The sequence below is a fragment of the Somniosus microcephalus genome, unplaced genomic scaffold, assembly GCF_052327205.1.
Source record: "Somniosus microcephalus isolate GS21.2 unplaced genomic scaffold, FLI_Smic_1.0 unresolved_chr7, whole genome shotgun sequence".
Lineage (NCBI taxonomy): Eukaryota > Metazoa > Chordata > Chondrichthyes > Squaliformes > Somniosidae > Somniosus > Somniosus microcephalus.
The window spans coordinates 23,298,311-23,312,757 of record NW_028225185.1 but is presented as its reverse complement, the minus strand read 5'-3'; the positions used below and the strand labels follow the sequence as shown (position 1 = coordinate 23,312,757).

Sequence of the window (14,447 nt, the reverse complement as noted above, 5' to 3'; positions counted from 1 at the left end):
CTGGTCTCTGTGTCTGGGAGAGACTGGTCTCTGTGTCTGGGAGAGACTGGTCTCTGTGTCTGGGGGTGAGACTGGTCTCTGTGTCTGGGAGAGAGACTGGTCTCTGTGTCTGGGAGAGAGACTGGTCTCTGTGTCTGCGGGTGAGACTGGTCTCTGTGTCTGGGAGAGAGACTGGTCTCTGTGTCTGGGAGAGAGACTGGTCTCTGTGTCTGGGAGAGAGACTGGTCTCTGTGTCTGGGAGAGAGACTGGTCTCTGTGTCTGGGAGAGAGACTGATCTCTGTGTCTGGGAGAGAGACTGGTCTCTGTGTCTGGGAGAGAGACTGGTCTCTGTGTCTGGGAGAGAGACTGGTCTCTGTGTCTGGGAGAGAGACTGGTCTCTGTGTCTGGGAGAGAGACTGGTCTCGGTGTCTGGGAGAGAGACTGGTCTCTGTGTCTGGGAGAGAGACTGGTCTCTGTGTCTGGGAGAGAGACTGGTCTCTGTGTCTGGGAGAGAGACTGGTCTCTGTGTCTGGGAGAGAGACTCGTCTCTGTGTCTGGGAGAGAGACTGGTCTCTGTGTCTGGGAGAGAGACTGGTCTCTGTGTCTGGGAGACTGGTCTCTGTGTCTGGGAGAGAGACTGGTCTCTGTGTCTGGGAGAGACTGGTCTCTGTGTCTGGGAGAGAGACTGGTCTCTGTGTCTGGGCGAGAGACTGGTCTCTGTGTCTGGGGGCGAGACTGGTCTCTGTGTCTGGGGGCGAGACTGGTCTCTGTGTCTGGGAGAGAGACTGGTCTCTGTGTCTGGGAGAGAGACTGGTCTCTGTGTCTGGGAGAGAGACTGGTCTCTGTGTCTGGGAGAGAGACTGGCCTCTGTGTCTGGGAGAGACTGGTCTCTGTGTCTGGGAGAGACTGGTCTCTGTGTCTGGGAGAGAGACTGGTCTCTGTGTCTGGGAGAGAGACTGGTCTCTGTGTCAGGGAGAGAGACTGGTCTCTGTGTCTGGGAGAGAGACTGGTCTCTGTGTCTGGGAGAGAGACTGGTCTCTGTGTCTGGGAGAGAGACTGGTCTCTGTGTCTGGGAGAGAGACTGGTCTCTGTGTCTGGGAGAGAGACTGGTCTCTGTGTCTGGGAGAGAGACTGGTCTCTGTGTCTGGGAGAGAGACTGGTCTCTGTGTCTGGGAGAGACTGGTCTCTGTGTCTGGGAGAGAGACTGGTCTCTGTGTCTGGGAGAGAGACTGGTCTCTGTGTCTGGGAGAGAGACTGGTCTCTGTGTCTGGGAGAGACTGGTCTCTGTGTCTGGGAGAGAGACTGGTCTCTGTGTCTGGGAGAGAGACTGGTCTCTGTGTCTGGGAGAGAGACTGGTCTCTGTCTCTGGGAGAGAGACTGGTCTCTGTGTCTGGGAGAGAGACTGGTCTTTGTGTCTGGGAGAGAGACTGGTCTCTGTGTCTGCGGGTGAGAGACTGGTGTCTGGCGGGTGTCTGTCTGGTAACGGTGCGGGCCATCTCCAACAATGAGTTCTGCAACAATCTCCACAGCCCTTCGTGGCTCGGGGGCAAGGGGCAAAGGGCAAGGGGCAAAGGCCAGGGAGGGCCCACATTCAGCACCAATTATGTAAAAAATATCCCAGACAGGCCTTTGGTAATAACATGCTGAACCAGGACAGTGATTCCGAGCTTTCCCTCAAAGACCTGGTCTAAGAGATGGGCTTTGAGACGGTGGGAAGAGGGAGATGGAGAAGTAGGAAAAAGTGAATAAAGAGCACGCATTTATATAGAGCCTTTCGCGACCACCAGAGATCCCAAGGCACTTTATAGCCAATGAAGCACTTTTAGAAGTGCAGTCACTATTGGACTGTGGGAAACGCGGCAGCCAATTTGCGCACAGCAAGCTCCCACAAGCAGCAACGTGATAATGGCCAGATCATCCAGTTTTTAGGTGTTGGCTGAGGGCTAAATATTGGCCCAGGATACTGGGGGAGAACTCCCCCCGCTCTTCTTCCAATAGTGAGCTTAGGATTTTTTTAAGTCCACCTGAAAGGGCAGACGGGGCCTCATCCGTACGTCTCATCCTGAAAGACGGCACCTCCGGCAGTGCAGCGCTCCCTCAGTACTGCACTGGGAGTGTCGGCCTGGACTATGGGCTCAAGTCTCTCGCGCTGGGACTTGGTCTGAAACCACTGATTCAGGGGCGAGGGTGCTTGCCACTGAGATAAGGAGCAGTTTAGCGGGGGGGGGGGGAGTCCCAGAGTGCGGCTCGCAGGCTGCAGAAGGCACGGCCGCCAATGGTGGGGCGAAGGGCGGGGGAATCACATGAGGACAGAGTCAGAGGAATGGGAAGTTCCAATGGATTCCAGCATTTCCCTGACGACTGATGTCAGGCTAACTGGCCTGCAGTTCCTGGTTTTCTCTCTCCCTCCTTTCCTGAACAGCGGGGTTACATTTGATATCTTCCAATCCACTGGGACAGTTCTAGAGTCTAGGGAATTGAGTGTTTGCTGGGACAGTGAGACGGATGTGGAGATCGAGTTCTATCCCACAGCACAAGGGTTGAACTTGGGCTGCACTCAGAAGGTGAAGTGAGCTGTTTACCAGCGATGTACTGTTCTGTTCCCACAGTGGCTGTATCGCTGATGGCAGCCACCTGATTTATAGTACAGTAAGTGCTAGAGTCTCAGCACGTAAACACAAGCCTAAAGTACAGCTCCGTGACTGGCTGCAGTAAACAGCCAGCAACCCGCTGGAGTCTTTGGAATGTAAAGTGGGGGGGGAGGGAGCCGAGCTCAGTTCTTGGAGCACAAACAAGGGCGGTCACACTCAAGATCGGACACTGTTAACCCTTCGAATATCACCACCACACCTCAATGCAAAACCACTGCTGGAACCACAAGGTAAACAGTACATGATAACAATGCACTGCACACGGTGCACAATGCACCTCACACGGTGCACAATACACCGCACACGGTGCACAATGCACCGCACAGTGCACAATACACCGCACAGTGCACAATACACCGCACACAGTGCACAATACACCGCACACGGTGCACAATACACCGCACACGGTGCACAATACACCGCACACGGTGCACAATGCACCGCACAGTGCACAATACACCGCACAGTGCACAATACACCGCACACAGTGCACAATACACCGCACACAGTGCAATACACCGCACACTGCGCAATACACCTCACACAGTGCGCAATACACCGCACACAGTGCACAATACACCGCACAGTGCACAATACACCGCACAGTGCACAATACACCGCACACAGTGCACAATACACCGCACACAGTGCAAAACACCGCACACTGCGCAATACACCTCACACAGTGCGCAATACACCATACAGTGCGCAATACACTTCACACAGTGCGCAATACACCTCACACAGTGCGCAATACACCGCACACAGTGCACAATACACCTCACACAGTGCGCAATTCACTTCACACAGTGCGCAATACACCTCACAGTGCGCAATACACCTCACACAGTGCGCAATACACCACACAGTGCACAATACACCTCACACAGTGCGCAATACACCACACAGTGCGCAATACACTTCACACAGTGCGCAATACACCACACAGTGCGCAATACACCTCACACAGTGCGCAATACACCACACAGTGTGCAATACACTTCACACAGTGCGCAATACACCTCACACAGTGCGCAATACACCGCACACGGTGCACAATACACCGCACACGGTGCACAATACACCGCACACGGTGCACAATGCACCGCACACGGTGCACAATGCACCGCACAGTGCACAATACACCGCACAGTGCACAATACACCGCACACAGTGCACAATACACCGCACACAGTGCAATACACCGCACACTGCGCAATACACCTCACACATTGCGCAATACACCGCACACAGTGCACAATACACCGCACAGTGCACAATACACCGCACAGTGCACAATACACCGCACACAGTGCACAATACACCGCACACAGTGCAAAACACCGCACACTGCGCAATACACCTCACACAGTGCGCAATACACCACACAGTGCGCAATACACTTCACACAGTGCGCAATAGACCTCACACAGTGCGCAATACACCGCACACAGTGCACAATACACCTCACACAGTGCGCAATACACCACACAGTGCGCAATACACTTCACACAGTGCGCAATACACCACACAGTGCGCAATACACCTCACACAGTGCGCAATACACCACACAGTGCGCAATACACTTCACACAGTGCGCAATACACCTCACACAGTGCGCAATACACCGCACACAGTGCACAATACACCTCACACAGTGCGCAATACACCACACAGTGCGCAATACACTTCACACAGTGCGCAATACACTACACAGTGCGCAATACACCTCACACAGTGCGCAATACACCACACAGTGCGCAATACACTTCACACAGTGCGCAATACACCTCACACAGTGCGCAATACACCGCACACAGTGCACAATACACCTCACAGTGCGCAATACACCACACAGTGCGCAATACACTTCACACAGTGCGCAATACACTTCACACAGTGCGCAATACACCGCACACAGTGCGCAATACACTTCACACAGTGCGCCATACACTGCACACAGTGCGCAATACACCGCACACAGTGCGCAATACACCACACACAGTGCGCAATACACCGCACACAGTGCGCAATACACCTCACACAGTGCGCAATACACCACACAGTGCGCAATACACTTCACACAGTGCGCAATACACTTCACACAGTGCGCAATACACCGCACACAGTGCGCAATACACCTCACACAGTGCGCAATACACTTCACACAGTGCGCAATACACTTCACACAGTGCGCAATACACTTCACACAGTGCGCAATACACCGCACACAGTGCGCAATACACCGCACACAGTGCTCAATACACCGCACACAGTGCGCAATACACCGCACACAGTGCTCAATACACCGCACAGAGTGCACAATACACCGCACACAGTGCACAATACACCGCACACACTGCACAATACACATCACACAGTGCACAATACACCGTACACAGTGCACAATACACCACACACAGTACACAATACACCCCACACAGTGCACAATACACCGCACACAGTGCACAATACACCTCACACAGTGCACAATACACCTCACACAGTGCACAATACACCGCACGCAGTGCACAATACACCGCACGCAGTGCACAATACACCGCACGCAGTGCACAATACACCGCACGCAGTGCACAATACACCGTACGCAGTGCACAATACACCTCGCGCAGTGGACAATACACCTCGCACAGTGCACAATACACCGCGCACAGTGCACAATACACCACGCACAGTGGACAATACACCTCGCACAGTGGACAATACACCTCGCACAGTGGACAATACACCGCGCACAGTGCACAATACACCGCGCACAGTGCACAATACACCGCGCACAGTGCACAATACACCGCGCACAGTGCACAATACACCGCGCACAGTGCACAATACACCGCGCACAGTGCACAATACACCGCTCACAGTGCACAATACACCGCTCACAGTGCACAATACACCACACACAGTGCACAATACACCGCACACAGTGCACAATACACCGCACACACTGCACAATACACCGCACACACTGCACAATACATCACACACAGTGCACAATACACCACACAGTGCACAATACAGCACACAGTGCACAATACACCGCACACAGTGCACAATACACTGCACACAGTGCACAATACAGCACACACAGTGCACAATACACCGCACACAGTGCACAAGACACCACACAGTCACAATACACCACACAGTCACAATACACCTCACACAGTGCGCAACACACCGCACACAGTGCGCCATACACCGCACACAGTGCGCAATACACCGCACACAGTGCGCAATACACCGCACACAACACCGCACACAGTGCGCAATACACCGCACACAGTGCGCAATACACCGCACACAGTGCGCAATACACCGCACACAGTGCGCAATACACCGTACATAGTGCGCAATACACCTCGCACAGTGCACAATACACCGCGCACAGTGCACAATACACCACGCACAGTGGACAATACACCTCGCACAGTGCACAATACACCTCGCACAGTGGACAATACACCTCGCACAGTGGACAATACACCTCGCACAGTGCACAATACACCGCGCACAGTGCACAATACACCGCGCACAGTGCACAATACACCCCACACAGTGCACAATACACCACACACAGTGCACAATACACCGCACACTGCACAATACACATCACACAGTGCACAATACACCTCACACAGTGCACAATACACCTCACACAGTGCACAATACACCGCACACAGTGCACAATACACCGCACACAGTGCACAATACACCGCACACAGTGCACAATACACCGCACACACTGCACAATACACATCACACAGTGCACAATACACCTCACACAGTGCACAATACACCTCACACAGTGCACAGTACACCGCACACAGTGCACAATACACCGCACACAGTGCACAATACACCGCACGCAGTGCACAATACACCTCGCGCAGTGGACAATACACCTCGCGCAGTGGACAATACACCTCGCACAGTGCACAATACACCTCACACAGTGCACAGTACACCGCACACAGTGCACAATACACCGTACGCAGTGCACAATACACCTCACACAGTGGACAATACACCTCGCACAGTGCACAATACACCGCGCACAGTGCACAATACACCACGCACAGTAGACAATACACCTCGCACAGTGGACAATACACCTCGCACAGTGCACAATACACCGCGCACAGTGCACAATACACCGCGCACAGTGCACAATACACCACGCACAGTAGACAATACACCTCGCACAGTGGACAATACACCGCGCACAGTGCACAATACACCGCGCACAGTGCACAATACACCGCACACAGTGCACAATACACCCCGCACAGTGGACAATACACCGCACACAGTGCACAATACACCGCACACAGTGCACAATACACCGCGCACAGTGCACAATACACCGCGCACAGTGCACAATACACCGCGCACAGTGCACAATACACCTCGCACAGTGCACAATACACATCACACAGTGCGCAATACACCTCGCACAGTGCACAATACACCGCGCACAGTGCACAATACACCGCACACAGTGCACAATACACCGCGCACAGTGCACAATACACCGCACACAGTGCACAATACACCGCGCACAGTGCACAATACACCGCACACAGTGCACAATACAGCACACAGTGCACAATACACCGCGCACAGTGCACAATACACCGCGCACAGTGCACAATACACCACGCACAGTGCACAATACACCGCGCACAGTGCACAATACACCACGCACAGTGCACAATACACCGCGCACAGTGCACAATACACCGCGCACAGTGCACAATACACCGCGCACAGTGCACAATACACCGCGCACAGTGCACAATACACCGCACACAGTGCACAATACACCGCGCACAGTGCACAATACACTCCACACAGTGCACAATACACCACGCACAGTGCACAATACACCGCGCACAGTGCACAATACACCGCGCACAGTGCACAATACACCGCGCACAGTGCACAATACACCGCGCACAGTGCACAATACACCCCGCACAGTGCACAATACACCACGCACAGTGCACAATACACCGCACACAGTGCACAATACACCGCACACAGTGCACAATACACCGCACAGTGCACAATACACCCCACACAGTGCACAATACACCGCGCACAGTGCACAATACACCACGCACAGTGCACAATACACCCCGCACAGTGCACAATACACCACGCACAGTGCACAATACACCGCGCACAGTGCACAATACACCCCGCACAGTGCACAATACACCGCACACAGTGCACAATACACCGCACACAGTGCACAATACACCGCACACAGTGCACAATACATCGCACACACTGCACAATACACCGCACACACTGCACAATACACCGCACACACTGCACAATACACCACACACAGTGCACAATACACCACACAGTGCACAATACAGCACACAGTGCACAATACACCGCACACAGTGCACAATACACTGCACAGTGCACAATACACCGCACACAGTGCACAAGACACCACACAGTCACAATATACCACACAGTCACAATACACCTCACACAGTGCGCAATACACCGCACACAGTGCGCAATACACCGCACACAGTGCGCAATACACCGCACACAACACCGCACACAGTGCGCAATACACCGCACACAGTGCGCAATACACCGCACACAGTGCGCAATACACCGCACACAACACCGCACACAGTGCGCAATACACCACACACAGTGCGCAATACACCGCACACAACACCGCACACAGTGCGCAATACACCGCACACAGTGCGCAATACACCGCACACAGTGCGCAATACACCGCACACAGTGCCCAATACACCGCACACAGTGCGCAATACACCGCACACAGTGCCCAATACACCGCACACAGTGCGCAATACACCGCACACAGTGCCAAATACACCGCACACAGTGCGCAATACACCGTACACAGTGCACAATACACCTCGCACAGTGCACAATACACCGCGCACATTGCACAATACACATCACACAGTGCGCAATACACCTCGCACAGTGCACAATACACCGCGCACAGTGCACAATACACCGCACACAGTGCACAATACACCGCACACAGTGCACAATACACCGCACACAGTGCACAATACACCGCGCACAGTGCACAATACACCGCACACAGTGCACAATACAGCACACAGTGCACAATACACCGCGCACAGTGCACAATACACTGCGCGCAGTGCACAATACACCACGCACAGTGCACAATACACCGCGCACAGTGCACAATACACCACGCACAGTGCACAATACACCGCGCACAGTGCACAATACACCGCGCACAGTGCACAATACAGCACACAGTGCACAATACACCGCACACAGTGCACAATACACCGCACACAGTGCACAATACAGCACACAGTGCACAATACACCGCGCACAGTGCACAATACACCCCACACAGTGCACAATACACCACGCACAGTGCACAATACACCGCGCACAGTGCACAATACACCGCGCACAGTGCACAATACACCGCGCACAGTGCACAATACACCCCGCACAGTGCACAATACACCACGCACAGTGCACAATACACCGCACACAGTGCACAATACACCGCACACAGTGCACAATACACCGCACAGTGCACAATACACCCCACACAGTGCACAATACACCGCGCACAGTGCACAATACACCACGCACAGTGCACAATACACCCCGCACAGTGCACAATACACCACGCACAGTGCACAATACACCGCGCACAGTGCACAATACACCCCGCACAGTGCACAATACACCGCACACAGTGCACAATACACCGCACACAGTGCACAATACACCGCACACAGTGCACAATACATCGCACACACTGCACAATACACCGCACACACTGCACAATACACCGCACACACTGCACAATACACCACACACAGTGCACAATACACCACACAGTGCACAATACAGCACACAGTGCACAATACACCGCACACAGTGCACAATACACTGCACAGTGCACAATACACCGCACACAGTGCACAAGACACCACACAGTCACAATATACCACACAGTCACAATACACCTCACACAGTGCGCAATACACCGCACACAGTGCGCAATACACCGCACACAGTGCGCAATACACCGCACACAACACCGCACACAGTGCGCAATACACCGCACACAGTGCGCAATACACCGCACACAGTGCGCAATACACCGCACACAACACCGCACAGTGCGCAATACACCGCACACAGTGCGCAATACACCGCACACAACACCGCACACAGTGCGCAATACACCGCACACAGTGCGCAATACACCGCACACAGTGCGCAATACACCGCACACAGTGCCCAATACACCGCACACAGTGCGCAATACACCGCACACAGTGCCCAATACACCGCACACAGTGCGCAATACACCGCACACAGTGCCAAATACACCGCACACAGTGCGCAATACACCGTACACAGTGCACAATACACCTCGCACAGTGCACAATACACCGCGCACATTGCACAATACACCTCGCACAGTGCACAATACACCTCGCACAGTGCACAATACACCGTACACAGTGCACAATACACCTCGCACAGTGCACAATACACCGCGCACATTGCACAATACACCTCGCACAGTGCACAATACACCACGCACAGTGGACAATACACCGCGCACAGTGCACAATACACCGCGCACAGTGCACAATACACCGCACACAGTGCACAATACACCGCGCACAGTGCACAATACACCACACAGTGCACAATACACCGCACACAGTGCACAATACACCACACACAGTGCCAAATACACCGCACACAGTGCGCAATACACCGCACACAGTGCCAAATACACCGCACACAGTGCGCAATACACCGTACACAGTGCACAATACACCTCGCACAGTGCACAATACACCGCGCACAGTGCACAATACACCACGCACAGTGCACAATACACCGCGCACAGTGCACAATACACCACGCACAGTGGACAATACACCGCGCACAGTGCACAATACACCGCGCACAGTGCACAATACACCGCACACAGTGCACAATACACCGCGCACAGTGCACAATACACCACACAGTGCACAATACACCGCACACAGTGGACAATACACCACACACAGTGCCAAATACACCGCACACAGTGCGCAATACACCGCACACAGTGCCAAATACACCGCACACAGTGCGCAATACACCGTACACAGTGCACAATACACCTCGCACAGTGCACAATACACCGCGCACAGTGCACAATACACCGCACACAGTGCCAAATACACCGCACACAGTGCACAATACACCGCGCACATTGCACAATACACCGCGCACAGTGCGCAATACACCGCACACAGTGCACAATACACCGCACACAGTGCACAATACACCTCGCACACAGTGCACAATACACCTCACACAGTGGACAATACACCTCGCACAGTGCACAATACACCTCGCACAGTGCACAATACACCTCGCACAGTGGACAATACACCTCGCACAGTGGACAATACACCTCGCACACAGTGCACAATACACCTCGCACAGTGCACAATACACCGCACACAGTGCACAATACACCGCACACAGTGCACAATACACCGCACACAGTGCACAATACACCGACCGCACACAGTGCACAATACACCGCACACAGTGCACAATACACCGCACACACTGCACAATACACATCACACAGTGCACAATACACCTCGCACAGTGCACAATACACCTCACACAGTGCACAATACACCTCACACAGTGCACAGTACACCGCACACAGTGGACAATACACCTCACACAGTGCACAATACACCGCACACAGTGCACAATACACCTCACACAGTGCACAATACACCTCGCACAGTGCACAATACACCGCACACAGTGCACAATACACCGCACACACTGCACAATACACATCACACAGTGCACAATACACCTCACACAGTGCACAATACACCGCACACACTGCACAATACACATCACACAGTGCACAATACACCTCACACAGTGCACAATACACCTCACACAGTGCACAGTACACCGCACACAGTGCACAATACACCGCACACAGTGCACAATACACCGCACACACTGCACAATACACATCACACAGTGCACAATACACCTCGCACAGTGCACAATACACCGCACACACTGCACAATACACATCACACAGTGCACAATACACCTCACACAGTGCACAATACACCGCACACAGTGCACAATACACCGCACACAGTGCACAATACACCACACACAGTGCACAATACACCACACACAGTGCACAATACACCGCACACAGTGCACAATACACCGCACACAGTGCACAATACACCGCACACAGTGCACAATACACCGCACACAGTGCACAATACACCGCACACAGTGCACAATACACCACACAGTGCACAATACACCGTACACAGTGCACAATACACCGCACACAGTGCACAATACACCATACACAGTGCACAATACACCTCGCACAGTGGACAATACACCTCGCACAGTGCACAATACACCGCACACAGTGCACAATACACCTCGCACAGTGGACAATACACCTCGCACAGTGCACAATACACCGCGCACAGTGCACAATACACCGCGCACAGTGCACAATACACCCCGCACAGTGCACAATACACCGCACACAGTGCACAATACACCGCACACAGTGCACAGTACACCGCGCACAGTGCACAATACACCGCGCACAGTGCACAATACACCGCGCACAGTGCACAATACACCCCGCACAGTGCACAATACACCCCGCACAGTGCACAATACACTGCACACAGTGCACAATACACCGCACACAGTGCACAATACACCGCACACAGTGCACAATACACCGCACACAGTGCACAATACATCGCACACACTGCACAATACACCGTACACAGTGCACAATACACCGCACACACTGCACAATACACCACACACAGTGCACAATACACCACACAGTGCACAATACAGCACACAGCGCACAATACACCGCACACGGTGCACAATACACTGCACACGGTGCACAATACAGCACACACAGTGCACAATACACCGCACACAGTGCACAAGACACCACACAGTCAGAATACACCACAGTCACAATACACCGCACACAGTGCACAATACACCGCACACAGTGCGCAATGCACCGCACACAGTGCGCAATACACCGCACACAGTGCGCAATACACCGTACACAGTGCGCAATACACCGCACACAGTGCACAATACACCGCACACAGTGCACAATACACCGTACACAGTGCACAATACACCGCACACAGTGCACAATACACCTCGCACAGTGGACAATACACCTCGCACAGTGCACAATACACCACGCACAGTGGACAATACACCTCGCACAGTGCACAATACACCGCGCACAGTGCACAATACACCGCGCACAGTGGACAATACACCGCGCACAGTGCACAATACACCTCGCACAGTGGACAATACACCTCGCACAGTGCACAATACACCACGCACAGTGGACAATACACCTCGCACAGTGCACAATACACCGCGCACAGTGCACAATACACCGCACACAGTGGACAATACACCTCGCACAGTGCACAATACACCTCGCACAGTGGACAATACACCTCGCACAGTGCACAATACACCGCACACAGTGGACAATACACCTCGCACAGTGCACAATACACCTCGCACAGTGGACAATACACCTCGCACAGTGCACAATACACCGCACACAGTGGACAATACACCTCGCACAGTGCACAATACACCTCGCACAGTGGACAATACACCTCGCACAGTGCACAATACACCGCGCACAGTGCACAATACACCACGCACAGTGGACAATACACCGCGCACAGTGCACAATGCACCGCGCACAGTGCACAATACACCGCACACAGTGGACAATACACCTCGCACAGTGCACAATACACCTCGCACAGTGGACAATACACCTCGCACAGTGCACAATACACCGCGCACAGTGCACAATACACCACGCACAGTGCACAATACACCGCACACAGTGCACAATACACCGCACACAGTGGACAATACACCGCGCACAGTGCACAATGCACCGCGCACAGTGCACAATACACCGCGCACAGTGCACAATACACCCCGCACAGTGCACAATACACCGCACACAGTGGACAATACACCGCGCACAGTGCACAATGCACCGCGCACAGTGCACAATACACCGCGCACAGTGGACAATACACCGCGCACAGTGCACAATGCACCGCGCACAGTGCACAATACACGGCGCACAGTGCACAATACACCCCACACAGTGCACAATACACCGCACACAGTGCACAATACACCGCACACACTGCACAATACACATCACACAGTGCACAATACACCTCACACAGTGCACAATACACCTCACACAGTGCACAATACACCGCACACAGTGCACAATACACCGCACACAGTGCACAATACACCACACACAGTGCACAATACACCCCACACAGTGCACAATACACCGCACACAGTGCACAATACACCGCACACACTGCACAATACACATCACACAGTGCACAATACACCTCACACAGTGCACAATACACCGCACACAGTGCACAATACACCTCACACAGTGCACAATACACCGCACACACTGCACAATACACATCACACAGTGCACAATACACCTCACACAGTGCACAATACACCGCACACAGTGCACAATACACCCCACACAGTGCACAATACACCGCACACAGTGCACAATACACCGCACACACTGCACAATACACATCACACAGTGCACAATACACCACACACAGTGC

The 14,447-nt window shown here is 53.2% G+C and overlaps 1 protein-coding gene across 1 annotated transcript in view; it reads right to left on the bottom strand.

Annotated features, from left to right (window-relative positions):
• polr3glb (RNA polymerase III subunit GL b) overlaps window positions 1-14,447 on the bottom strand; it is an 88,177-nt gene that overhangs the window by 5,173 nt on the left and 68,557 nt on the right. The window lies entirely within an intron of this gene.